This window comes from Sphaerodactylus townsendi, linkage group LG03 (genome assembly GCF_021028975.2).
Source record: "Sphaerodactylus townsendi isolate TG3544 linkage group LG03, MPM_Stown_v2.3, whole genome shotgun sequence".
Lineage (NCBI taxonomy): Eukaryota > Metazoa > Chordata > Lepidosauria > Squamata > Sphaerodactylidae > Sphaerodactylus > Sphaerodactylus townsendi.
In genome coordinates, this window is record NC_059427.1 from 59607605 (window position 1) to 59622438 (window position 14834).

The following is a 14834-nucleotide window of genomic DNA, read 5'->3' on the forward strand; positions in this document are numbered from 1 at the left end:
ACTATTCTTAATGAAGGTGCCTTCCTTTTATCAGAGTTGTTTGACATAGGCAAGGTTGGTGGATTTTTCTTTGGTTTCTCCTTCCCTCCCTGGCACATAATTACCGAAGGACATTCTATAAAATGTCCTCTCCAGTTAGAAAAAGGTAAAGGATGGCATGATGTCATATCACAATGTTTACTAGGCAGACTATGATTATGGGGTGGTTTACCATTGCCTTTCCCAGTTATCTGAACTTTCTACTTACATTTCACAAACTATGTAATGTTGCTGTATTTAAGTCAGGCCTTTAGATGAGTTTCTGTACCCTGGTTTATTGTGTTTGGCCTATTTATTTAAAACATTTATTAGGTTCCTTTCTTCTACACAAAGCTTGTGGTGGCTTACAGTGTAGATAAAAATACATAATATAAATATATGTATCTATTAAAAATAATTCAAAATCACAATATAGAACTGCTAATAAATTAATCAAATGCAGTCCTCAATTCAGTTGTCCCCTAAAGATTAAAAGTGCACCTCTAAGGGGAGGTTGTTCAATAATTGTGGGGCCCTCTCTCATGTAACTGTGATGGCCCTCTCTCATGTAACCACTAAACAAATTTCTTTGATTAATGGGACAGTCAGGCAGGCATGTTCCTGTGATCTTAATTCCCAAGCAGGAGAATATGAGAAAAGACTCCTTCAGATATCTCAGTGTCAAGCCACGGAGGGCTTTAAAGGTCAAAATCAACACCTTGAATTGGCATCAGAAGTAGATTGGTAACCAATAGCTGACCCTAACTAGCAGTCTAGCCTCAGCATTCTGCATTAGCTGCAGTTTCTGAACCTTCCTTAAGAGGACAACCCCTAGAAAAGTACAGTGCAACAGTACAGGTGAGATGCAACAAAGACATGGATCATTGGGGCTAAATCTGACTGATGCAAGAACAGACATAGGTAATGTGCCAGCCAAAACTGGGCAAAAGCTCTCCAAGCCACCAGCTGGTTGTATGTGTTGCTTTTAAAACAATGGTTGTTGTTTAGTGACCTAAATTGTTGTTTGTATATTTCTATTATAAGTGGTATTTTTGCCTGTCAACTTTACTGGTGATAAATATTCTTCTAAAATCAAATATTCTCTGAATGTTGTTTATGCTAGGAAGGAACAGGTTTAAACTGCCGCAGGTAGAGGTGAATCTTCACAATTCAGTGGGATATTCTGGTATGCTTTTTAAAAATACAGTCAATAATCTAGAAATTAAATACTTATTGAATTTGTGCTGATTGAACACATTTTTTAAAATAACGTTGTTACATACATTCCAGGTTTGCTTGTTCATCTATATTATTTCTAGCTGTAAAGCCAAATGGTTCTTTCTTGTTTTGTAAAGCTTTTAAACATATATTATGCTTTGCTAACCCAGTAGCTGATTGCACATTCTCATATGCAATCAGCTGTGTGTTAGTGCTTCTACATCTTTATTTTTATGCAAATTATTGACATAAATGTACACTGTCTAGAGACATTTAGTTATAGAATTTGTAGGGATGATTTCTTAAAGGTGCATGATCACTATGATCACATTTAAGGAGTTTTAAAAATGGTATACTTTAAATTAGCACATGAAATCGTAACTATTTCTATGGTGCTAAACATAATTAGTGCTGCTGTGCAAATATTTGTTTTGTTTCTGTTTAGATCACATCTTTGTGCCTTAACTAGAAAACAAGTTAATTAACTACCACTTGGTACTGATCAAAATTGTATTGTTTACTTCCTCAAGGTATACATTTACTGCATTATGGAGTGATTCAGTGTCGATTTAGACAAGTTTTTTCCTATTGAAGCCAGTAGAACTAAGTGTAGGCAATAATTTCATCCCTATGTGTGCTCATTATACACTAATGTGACATTGATCAGTTTGATGTTGAACTAGTTCTGACTAGCTTCAGTTAGGTCAGAATGGATCCTCACAGTCCCATCTCATTTACAGTTCAATCCATCATCACTCCTGGGGATTCAATCAAAAAATCTTCCACAGAAGTTCTTGAATGCTAGAATAAGAGAAAGAACCATTCACCTCTTCCTTCCCCTTTTCTACCCATTTCTCCCCAGAGTCTGCAGAGACTTGGGACAGTTCGAATGGGGGGAAGTTTCTGATTTAGGAATCATTCTTGACATTTAGAGAACCTTCTCCAAGCTTTTGATCCAGTCTCAGAGCCCAGAAATATAACTTTGGGGGGCTTATAATATAGCCCTTTGGATTATGTTAAATAATTGCTCTTTGCTGCCTGTCTAGAATGGCGATAACAGGAGAATGTTACAATCACATTGTTCATAGGCTGCATTTGGTTTTGGGATTTACAAGTTGTATTCACATCTATTAGCAATTTTTGATGTCTTCAAGAAGCCATAGTTCAGATGCCCACTGTGAAGTTAGTTGGCACAGAATCCAGGGAAGATTAAAATACTGATAAGCAACAGATCTGGAAAACAATAAAACATATTACAGGGTAAGTCCAAATGTGGCAGCTAGTGTGAGAATCATCAGTGCATCTTACTGCACAGGCTCGATTTCGATGTTGCAAAGAATTCACTTTGCATTGAGTGAAAATGTAGTTATCAGTTGGAGATACCCATGGTCAGGATGGTTGAATCTAGTTTGCTTGCTTGGAGTATTTACTTAATGGCCCTTATCAGGTACTAGATACACACTATCTGCTTGAATATAGGATGGGAATAAAAATCATGTTAAGAAAGAAAATATTCTTCCAGGTCAATAGAAGAGAAGAAAGTATGAGTTCATGTGTCTGACAAGGAGCCTGTGACTTCTGGGAAACTAGCCCTGTTTTATAGATAAGCAGCATCTAAATGTTCATTTACAGACAAGTGCTAGCTAGCTACTTGTGTTGAACTTTATTTGTAAACCATTTCTCTCACAGTGTAAACTGTCGTATAAAGAACTATTTAAGGAATTCTTTATATTCACAACAGACTTGTAAAGTAGTAATTGGTGCAAGATTACCTGGTGAGGTTAATGGCAGAGTAGGGCTCTCCCCTATCCTAACTGGATGTGCTTACTACTTTACCACTCTGGTTGTCTACCTTTCTTATAGTTATTATACCTGGACTTCTTGAGGGTTTAGTTCCAAAGGGAAACAAATATCTGTCTGCAACTTCCCCCTTGTCCTGTTGAAATTAAATTCTCCTACATTACTGTATATAATCGTGTATAAGTCGACCCGCTTTAAGTCGAGGCACCTAATTTTACAACAAAAAACTGGGAAAACTTATTGACTTGTGTATAAGTCAAGGGTGGGAAATGCAGCAGCTACTGGTAAATTAAAAAAATAAAAATAGATACTAATAAAATTACATTAATTGAGGCATCGGTAAGTGGTGAAAATTTGAGGGTGCCTGGGAGGAATGTTTATGTTAGCAGTACCAACATTTCACAGAATCTTTAGGAGACCCTCCTGATGATATCACCCAGGTTTGGTGAAGTTTGGTTCAGGGGGTCCAAAGTTATGGACCCTCACAACGGTAGCCCCATCTACTATTAGCTTCCATTGGAAACAGTGGGGGATGGGAGCACCCACTTTGGGGATCCATAACTTTGGACCCTCTGAACCAAACATTACCAAACCTGGCTGGTATCAGCAAGAGATTATTCTGATGAAACCACCCAGGTTTAGTGAAGTTTGGTTCAAGGGGTCTAAAGTTATGGACCCTCAAAATGTAGCCCCATCTACTATTTGCTGCCATTGGAAACAATGGGGGATGGAACACCCCCTTTGAGGGTCCATAAGTTTGGACCCCCTGAACCGAACTTCACCAAACTTGGCTGATATCATCAGGAGTGTCACCTGATTATACCCTGAAATTCTGGTGCCACTAGCCTACAAACTGCTCCCCCTGGCGGCCGACAAAGTAAAAACCCAAAAATATTTTTTTAAAATACACCTCACTTGCGTATAAGTTGAGGGGGACTTTTTCAGCACAAAAAAATGTGCTGAAAAACTCGACTTATATGCGAGTATATATGGTATACCATTTACCCAAGGGTCTCGCTGCATGCTAAGTATCATACAGATAGGAGAATGGGTTTCTATTTTATAGGCAATTAAAGCTCTTCTTTGTAAGGATATATGACAATGAAGGGTAGGTTTTCCTCCTTTCCTACAACCCTCAGATGGGGAGAAGGAGATAATATTCAAACAAAAATGAAACATGTGGGCAAGCATAAGGAACTAGAACCTTTCCTCTGCATATGCTTCCTTTGATTTATTTTAGCATTTTTCTGCTAACCTAGCTGACTTCATCAGAGCTAAGCTGGGAGACAGTGCAGTTAAAACAGACTGACAGAGCATCACTCTCCTCACCTGTGCATACATTCTATGTTTGTTTTAAAATAGATTCACTCATCTCCTACTTTTTTGCACCTAAATGATTAGAATCATACATCAGTACATAAGGGTTGCTTTTTATTTATTTGAAATGCATTCTTTATGCATTTATTTATTTACTTCATTTGTACTCCCCTTTTCTCACCAGTGAGGTTCCAAAGCAGCTAACACCATTTTCTTCTTCTCCATTTTATCCTCATCTTGTGAAGTAGGTTAGACTGAAAGTGTGTAACTGGCCCAGCAAGTTTTCATGGCACAGTGGGGATTTGAACTATGGTGGCTCTCACTGCACTGGCTGAAATATTTATATTCTGCCTTACCTTGTTAGACTCAAGGCAGCTAACACAGCAACAAGTTGCAAAACACTTGAAAATGATATAAAACTCAGTGTGATTAAAAACAGCCTGTATGATATAATCGGCACAGCCAGAACTGTCAGAACAATTTATCTTCTGACACATTGTTGTTTTACAGGGAAATCACAGAAACTGGTGGGATTTGCCAGTGAATGTTCCTGGTGACATATCTGGGAAGTTACGGGGGGGGGGGGGGGGTCGTGTTTGTGCTGCCATTGGTTGGCAAAATTCCAAGCACCAGTGTGGCTACCAGTGCCTCACAGTGCAATCCTTAAAAGTGTTACTCTAGTCCAGTGATGGAGAACCTATGGCACGAGTGTCAGAGTTGGCACTCAGAGCCCTCTCTGTGGGCAAATGCACTCAGAGTTCATCATGTGGGGGTTGGTGAAAAATCACCCCACACACAAACATCTAGGCTGGCCTGGGCCAGTGGGCACAATGCCCTGCGGCAAGCAGGGAGGACTCAGCTGGCAGGCCTGGTGCCTGTGCTCCGGGTGGCTGATGCCCGAGGGGGAGCAGAGGAGGCAGAGATGCTAGAGAGGTGCACAGTGGTGTGTGCGGGATTTGCTGGAGGCTAGAGCAGGCTGGCCCCTGCTTGAGCGGGTGGGGCAAAGGCAGAGGGGTGGGGTGGAGGCATTGGAGCAGCACAGGGCAGAGCAGCAGGTGCACACAGGACTAAAACCTCGATATTCAGGTTAAATTGCTGTGTTGGCAAGTTACGATAAATAAGTGAGTTTTGGGTTTCAATTTGGGCACCCGGTCTCGAAAAGGTTCACCATCACTGCTCTAGTCTAATCCTATTCATTTCAATGGTCTTGTACTAGAGTAACTGTTCATAGGATTGTACTGTCACCCACTTTTAATCAGAGGCAATGGCAGCACTGAGAGACTACAACAAACATAATCCATGCCCGTCATCTCCTTCCACCCCACCAGCAGCCTGAAGCGGACTGTGTTCCAACGGTGTATCAGTTTCTTTTTAATTATGTCACCCAAAACAGCTACTGTTCCATTCCTCCATGCACCCGTTGTTTGCTTGGTTTCCTAACTGTTTTAACTTTTGCATCTCTCCGTTGCATGCTGTTGGTTGTGAGAAGGAGAAGGTGCAATCTCTGTTTCTGTTTCCCTGGTCTGCAGCACCTGTATTGTGGGGGTGGGGTGGCAGAGTGTCCCTGCTCCTATTTAGTAGGCAAAGCCGATAATGGAATAGCAAGCATATATTGACTTTGAAGACTGTGCAATAGTTGGTAGAAAGTGGAAATACTATGTGTATAAATATCTGTCAGAATGATTATTTTCCAGTGTAAATATTTATGCCCCTAACAATTAGATAATCTGTGAAGTTACTTCCTGCTCCTCCCATCTGACCTCATCACATGCAGTTGTGAGAAGCAGACAGTGAGAACCCATAGTAACAGGCTTTCCAAAAACTACTGTTTTTTTAAAAAAAATCTGTTTCAGAAGATTAAATATATTAATTGAAATGATCTGGTTTTGGTTAGTTTATGCATCATGTTAAAATGGTACATTAACCCTTCCTAATAAGACTGGGAAATCTGTAGTTAAAGTAGAATACAGTGACTTACTAAGGGTAACTAACTAATAGTCATAGCTGAATTCTGGAGCACAGTCTCTGGTTGTGTTCTGCAATTTTTGAAACACAGGTAAGTTGCTCCTTTGATTCAGTAATCAGAGCTATCTAACATATCATGTATTTCCTACAGCCTAGAAGAAGAAGAGTTTGGATTTATATCCCCCCTTTCTCTCCTTCAGGAGACTCAAAGGGGCTTACAATCTCCTTGCCCTTCCCCCCTCACAACAAACACCCTGTGAGGTAGGTGGGGCTGAGAGAGCTTCGAGAAGCTGTGACTAGCCCAAGGTCACCCAGCTGGCATGTGTGGGAGTGTACAGGCTAATCTGAATTCCCCAGATAAGCCTCCGCAGCTCAGGCGGCAGAGCTGGGAATCAAACCCGGTTCCTCCAGATTAGATACACGAGCTCTTAACCTCCTATGCCACTGCTGCTCCTAAAATAATCCAAACCTAAAATAATTCTTTGGGTTGAGGCTTAATGACTAGATTAAAGAATACTGTTTATGTGGGTTTTATTCTTGTAGGGATTTTTAGCTTGTACAGTGTATATTCTGAATTAATTTCTGTGCTTTGATTTTTTTAAAAAGCATAACTGCCTTTGAGTCTTAATGGAAAAGTGAAACATTAAATGTATTCCTTGCTGTGATTGAGATCTGAAATATTCTGTTACAGGAATTACCTTTTTTTCTTGCTATTCAGCACAAACTGAGGGAAATAGCACTATGCTTGATGAAGCATATGTGTAGGCACTCTTTATCAGTGTTCCAAACAATAATGAAAAATTCTTTTTTCTCTATGAAGGACAAGGAAGAAGAATTGAGTCTCCACAATGAAACTTTCAAAACTGAATGCATACAGAATTTTATTTCTATTATGACATCATGGATCTTTCTGAATTATCCTATGGAAATACTAAAATATGATAGCATTGGTATAAATGGCACTTACACCAGCGTAAGAGGTATTTACATAATGCAAAGGAACTTAGGTTAGCGCTGGGGAGCTATATAGTATCCAAAACACATCATTGCAGGCATGGTGCCAATACTATTCTGGCACAGGAACCTGTGCTGGCATAGAAAGGGGTGTTCCCAATGACTTTCATTGGCTTCTTGAGTCCTTTTGGGTCCTTCCCTGGAACACACTTGCACCAGCAAAATCAGTGGTGTACTGTAGCCCTTTGTGGTGCAGTCATTGGGCTGCATAGGCCACTTGTGCAGGGAAAGGAGCAGTGTCACATTTGGTTTGCTGACCACAGCACACAAGCCTCTTAGGAGGCAATGTGGCTGCTTCGTCCCTATCTGCACTGTAACTACTCTAAGCTCTAGAGTTGTCACAAAGGGATATAATGGACAGCTATTATGCCCATCAACTGAATTACATAGAGTGTTGGTTATTATGGATGCTACCTATTGATAAACCTGACAAAATTGGCCATCTGTATCTTTTGAACTTTTCAGCCAGTGGTGGTATTTGCAAGGAAGAAAGCATATGCATTAGTGGTCTTCATGCATTTATTTTATTTTATTAGATTTCTATCCTGCCCTCCCTGACTAAGGCTGGGCTCAGGGCAGCATACAAACATATTTAAAACATTGTATACATAATAGATAAAATTAACCCAATACCAATATTTAAATGTAATACCAATATTTAAATGTAATACCAATATTTAAATGTTCTGAACTGTAAGTGTATTTGCAGTTTTGTATGCCATTAAAGGTTGAATTGAATTGATAAAATTAACCCCATCTGTGTTAAATTGTACCGTTTAAAACAGGTTTAAGGATTCTTGCTATATTAGGGTTGAAGGACTGTCAGGGTCATGCCTTATATTCTTTTGATATACATAACCATTGCTGTATGAGCTATATTCTCTGTATCTTGTCTTGACCTAAATTTATGGCTGCTGTGCTGCTTTTGGACAACTAGGCCTCCCTTGATATGGTGGTACCGTGGGAAAGAGTGTTTATCTGGTCTCTGGGCTGGCAGCCAGGTGGCTCCATATTGTTATCTGCTACTGATATAATAACCTTGGTGCCAGGTCCAACTGCAAGTAACAGTTACCAGATATTCTGTTCTGAGAATATGGGAGGGGAGATTCTGTGGAGATAAATGTGTGTCAATTAGCCATGTTCTTTAGAACTGGCTTTGAACTTGTTTGCCTGATCTGCAAATCTATAATAAAGGCTACTGAGTAATATATAAGAGTCTGATTATTGGACCAAGTTTCAGGGATCTAACAGGGACTAATCATAATGGGTTTTATGAATTTTAAATTAGTTTTATTGATATATTGTTATATATTGCATTTGTTCTTCGGTTATCAGTATTTTAAGAAGAAGAAGAAGAAGAAGAAGAGGAGGAGGAGGAGGAGGAGGAGGAGGAGGAGTTTGGATTTATATCTCCCCTTTCTCTCCTGCAGGAGACTCAAAGGGGCCTACAATCTCCTTGCCGTTTCCCCCTCACAACAAACACCCTGTGAGGTAGGTGGGGCTGAGAGAGCTCCGAGAAGCTGTGACTAGCCCAAGGTCACCCAGCTGGCGTGTGTGGGAGTGTACAGGCTAATCTGAATTCCCCAAATAAGCCTCCACAGCTCAGGCGGCAGAGCTGGGAATCAAACCCGGTTCCTCCAGATTAGATACATGAGCTCTTAACCTCCTACGCCACTGCTGCTCCTAACATTTGTATCTTATGCTGTAACCTGCCCTAAGCCTTTTGGGTACAGGGTGGGCTAGAGATACATATACATAAATAAAATAATGAATGTTAAGTAGAACATTGTGTTGCCCTACTTATTTTCCTTAGTGGTGAGAAGATCCAAGATTATGCTGCCTGGATTTGATTTCTTTTGGATGAGAGAGCACCATAGACATTCATTTAGAAATGTAGGAATAGAATAGAGTTAGACAGAAAGTTGTGCGATACAGCTGATCTGCTGTCTCACATTAGATCAACAGATGCAGGAAGACTTTCATCTCTTTCACTTTGTCTTTTTCTTCATGGCATCATTAAGACATCACTTTTAAGGTGGCACTAAACTGGATGAAAAACCAACTCTGTTTATTGCCAAGGTCACGTGTCTTGCACTGCCTCTTCCTCTCAAGCAGAAGATTTTAGTTAGAAAGTAATTGCAGTTACCCACAAATGTAGGTACATGGCTTAATGAAGTTAGGTTTCACCCCCACCCACACATCTGGATTGGAAAGCAGGGTTAAATCCTAGTTTGGCTGAGAGGGAAAACTAACTTTTTAAATCCATGAGCCTACGATCATATATCATGGGTAACCAGGAGCATTCTGAACTGGGAAGGTGGGCAAAGTGTGCTTGGGACTCTTGTAGCATATCCACTAAATGTTGCTTTAGAATGCAGTTTATGTCTGTTCCAAAACTACTTACTGATGCTTTCTCTAGCTCCAGTTGGTATATCATTCAAGAGCTATCAGTGGACTTTGCTCTCACAATCACAGCTATTGTTGAGGCTAAGGAAACAATCACAGCTATTGTTGAAGGCTTTCACGGCCAGAATCACTTGGGTGCTGTGTGGTTTCTGGGCCGTATGGCCGTGTTCTAGCAGCATCTTCAGAGGATCCTCTGAAGCCACAGATGCAGGCAAAACGTCAGGAGAGAATGCTGCTAGAACACGGCCATACAGCCCGGAAACCACACAGCACCCAAATCACAGCTATTACCATTGTGTTATCAAAAGCCTTAATGTACAATAGCCATGTTCCATCTTAGGCAAAACCATGGTGGTAGACCCATTCACCATAATCAGTAAATAGTATTTGATATACTAATGTATTCTCAGTTCTTTTTTAATTCATTATGTTCTGTAGATTACTGTATAAAGACCTTTGGGGGGAAAGGCTAGAATATTAATTGAATTTGTTCCCAGGGTGAACAAAATTTGTATAATGAATCTTCAATAAAGAAGTGAGACCATACACGTCTTCCTTCGAGATCAACTTCATTTCCATGTATGGTGTTAAAAGGATAAAATGAAAAAGGGGAAAAATCTGCACGTTGTTCTATAATTCTTAAAAGAGTAAGATAAAAATGTGATACATAAATGCAAATTCTGTGTCTATTAAGTCTGATGCATAACAAAGAGACAGATCTGGAAGTCATCTGTGAGGATGATTCTGCTATTCTTCTGACCTCACTACTAAGCTGCCAGTTAGTCTTCACCCACAATTATTTCAGATCAAGTGAAGATTTATTCCTTCAGATAAATGGCACAACTATGGATACTCACTTGCCAACATTTTTATGGTTGACTTCAAGTAGTACTTCCTAAGTTCCTGTACATTAACACCCCTCCTGAACCTGAGATTATTGACAACATTTTCATTATTTGGGCAGTGTCAAGCAAACAGTGGAAAAAGTTCATTAGGTCTTCAGCAACTCCCAGCACTTGAAACATCTTCAAATTGACAAATTAAATATCTGTCAGCCCTGCTGGGATGCGCACTGCTGGGATCCGCACAAATACTATGCGGATATATTACAACTTCCTAGGCCTCTGGGTGAGGCTCGAATTGTAATGAAAGGCTAGCAACCAGTTAAAAAACTGGCAGCTGTGATATTAAACAAAGTAATAATAATAATAATAATAATAATAATAATAAATAGGAAGAGTTGGTTTTTATACACCACTTTTCACTACTATTCAGGAGTCTTTAAGGAGACACAATGATGTGTGAATGATACCAAGTGTTAACCTGCAACAAGAAGGGCACAAATGAAGCCACAATAGAACACCATGGGAGCTCACATAGAACTCTCAGCTCCAAGGATGTAGGTAAGGGGGGGTTCTCGGGTTCAAACCCCCCACTGCATGTCCGAAGCTCCGCCCCCTGTTTGTGGGTTTTTATTTTAAAGTGTTTTTTTTTGTTTTTAACCTGCAGGGGACACATTTTTTAGGCTAGCAACACCAGAATTTCAGGCTATTGTCAGGTGACACTTCTGATGATACCAGCCAAGTTTGGTGAAGTTTGGTTCAGGGGGTCCAAAGTTATGGACTCTTAAAGGGAGTACCACCATCCCCCATTGTTTCCAATGGGAGCTAATAGAAGATGGGGTCTACACTTTTGAGGGTCCATAACTTTGGACTCCCTGAACCAAACTTCACCAAACCTGGGTGGTATCATCGGGGGAATCTCCTAAAGATACCCTGAAAGTTTGGTGATGCTAGCTTAACAATTGACCCCTGACATCAGGCACCCCCCAGATTTTCCCAGATTTTCCTTTTGAATCCACCCCCTTTGGCATGGATTTAAAGGGAGAATCTGAGGTCCCCAGATTAAACCTTGGAGGTGATGGGTGGGGGATAATTCACCTGAAAACAGCATCACTTTCAATGTTGTTTTAACTGGGGACCCCAGATTCTCCCTTTAAGATGGATTTAAAAGGCGAATCTGGGCTCCCTAATTTGAACACAATTGAAATTTATGCTGTTTGGGGGTAGATTTCAGCATCACAGCAGCCATTGGGGGAGGGCGCAAACCTCAGGTTTTGCTCCAGGCTCCATTTTCCCTAACTACCCCTCTGCCTGGAGGGGAGGGAGAAGGGACTGCCGGCTACCAGCTGGGAGCCCAGCCAGTGCGGGGGGGGGGGGCAGAGCAGGAGAGTCTGCCATCTCTGGCCTCGGAGAGCTGCTTTTATAAGCACTGAGGCCAGGGACGGGGCTTGGGGAGGTGTGGCCATGCCCCCAGGGGCAGGTGGGGGCATGGCCTTGCCCCCGAACCCCCCCAATAAAAAAACTATACCTACATCACTGCTCAGCTCAAACCAGTTCAACACATCATTAACAATCTAGATTAACCATTTTACAAGCACTGGAAGGCCGATGTTTTCTTGCCCACAGACAGCCTTCAAACCTTAAACATCTCATCCACAGCAATAAACTTCCTAACGTGGACACAGAGGCCAAGGTGCCAACTCAGTCCGCACATCCACTCTGAGAACCCAGTAAATGAATCTAACAATACCACTCACACCATCTAAGAATTATTCATTTGTTCATTTTCCAATGTTATACATGCCATCAAATGTCAGCAATGCTCTTACACTCGCTATATCAGACACAAACAGATCAGTCCCTATGCAGCACAATAAATGGACATAAATCTGAAATTAAATACCACAACACTAAAAAATGGTGGGAAAACATTTTACTCTCCAGATCATTGCATTGCTGACCTAAGAGTGGTGGTCTTCGAACAAAGAACTTTCAAGGTCAAATTGCAACAAGAGATTGTTGAACTTGAGTTCATTCACAAGCCCAGAACAATATACCTCATAGGGCTGAATAGAGACATAGGATTCTTGTCTCACTACAGGTATTAATTTTCTGCCTCCAAGGATTTCTTATCTGTTCTGATTAAGCTGATTATACGTGTTGTACTTTTGCATCTTTTACAAACATCCTTTACAATACCCCTCCTACCTTCTGACTGCGTTAAAAAGAGGGGAAGGAGTTTTTAAGCTGCTTTAAGACTCCTTACGGGACAGAAGGGGGGGGGGTTAAATCTAAGCTCGTGTTCTGTTCTTCTGATAATCAGAAAATCTTATTGGTCTCTAAGGACTGGAATCTAATAGTGCAAATGAAATGCTTGACGAAGCTGGTATAAACAGCAGGCAACTTGAATCAAACTGTTCTACTGCAGACCAACTCAGTTGCCCTTGATTTGTTTGCTTATAATAGAGCACTCTCTTTTGGAAGGTCCTGCATGCTTCCTTATGCATTACATTGTCCGTGGCTTTTTTTTAATTGAGTGTGTTTTGTTGTTAATTGCTAAAGACTAGTGAACTATATTAGTCTGGTGATGTATTTAAGGAAATAATAAAAATAAATCTGCCACATCTTGAATTTTTTTTAAAAAAGGAGTTTCTCCGCTTTGCCTATCTCTCATGACAACTCCCTTATGACTGCTTTCACTTTGCAAGAAGACTGCAAGGAAACTATTATTTCTAGTGTATTTCTGAGAAACCATTTAAACTAATGCACCAGTATGAATTAGTTTGAGATTGTGGGCCATTCAATTACATTGAAGATATTTAAACACTGGCTATGTTCTTATGTTTCTAAAAACAAAGTTGTGTTTGAAGTAGTCAAATAACATAGATCATTTCATTTTGAATGTTTTGGAAGAAAATCACTTGGCAAAGTAGTGCATTGGCTGTTTTCCCCTTACAATAAAAATGTGCTGTTCAGTACTGCTGCTTGCTTTTTCTACTTATTTGTATTCAGTTTATGATGTGTGAATAAACACTTTGATGTTTTCTACAGGAAGCCAGTGCCCTCTTCTGGATGCTTGATGCATTTCATCAAATTTGTTTCCCATTCTATGATAAACATGCTATACCTACAGCTACATTTATTCTTTTAAACAAAATTTTTAGTTACAGTAAATAATGTAATCCAAATTATCTGCCTCTTAATTACCAATAGAACAAATAGATATTATTTTTCATTACTGTTCTCATAAAATATAGCATTATCGCTAGCTACTCAAATTGCTTTACATATTTTAGATCAATATACCTTAAAGGTGAAATCAATGAAAGCCACTTCGAGTCCCCACTGGGGAGAAAGGCACAATATAAATCAAGTAATTTTTTTTAAAAAAAATGAAAGTCAGAAAGTGCTCCCAGTCAGTGTTAGTGCTCCCAGTACCAATTTTATAGGGTGATTGTGCCTCAGAAACTGACTCAGTTCAGAATTCTGGATAGCCTCTTGCTAGGGGAAGAATTGCCAAGCCATGGACTGACTGTTCCAGATGCTGAAAAAAAATTTTCATCAGAACTTCTGCACACTTAATTCTGATCCTTGAAAGCTTATATTGGAATTAATTTTGCTTTGTTTTACTTTTAATCAGACCTTTAGTAGACATCAAAAATAGAAACCAAATTATATATCAGAACATTTGTGCCCCATTAGTTAGTTAAAACCATGGTTAAAAATTCAACTACTAGTTCTATTATCTCCTTTGACTGATTATCCAGAAGAAAGAATACCCAATATATTGTTGGACAGTCCCTTAAATAGGGAGGTAGTATAATGGGAAAATCAGGTCTATAATAAGCGTGTTTAGGACAAAAGCATAAAATATGTTCTGCAGTTTCAACAGCATTAAAACAGTAGGGGTACATCCGCTCTTGGGAGGGTAGCCTTAAAAAACACCCATTAAGGAGAGCAGAGGGAAAGGAACTGCACCTCGCCCATCTTTGTTTCAGATTTATCAACACTTTCAAATAGTGGGCCATCTGGTCTCTCTCTACAGCAATACCCTAGTAAAGGGGATACATGAAGAGCCTGATTCGCAGACCAAGGATTGAAATTCATAGTCAATAAGATGGGGGGGGGGGGCGTTGTTTGGAATATTTCCTTGGGTGACAACATTAATACAGAATCCTAATAGAGTCCCAATGAAATTAACTTTTTTAAAAAAACTTTTAAAATGCCTTGATTAAGAACTCCTCAATTGATCCA

The 14834-nt window shown here is 40.0% G+C and overlaps 1 protein-coding gene across 7 annotated transcripts in view; it reads left to right on the forward strand.

Moving 5' to 3' along the window:
- IQSEC1 (IQ motif and Sec7 domain ArfGEF 1) overlaps positions 1 to 14834 on the forward strand; it is a 447788-nt gene that overhangs the window by 146425 nt on the left and 286529 nt on the right. The gene's annotated exons all lie outside the window — the stretch shown is intronic.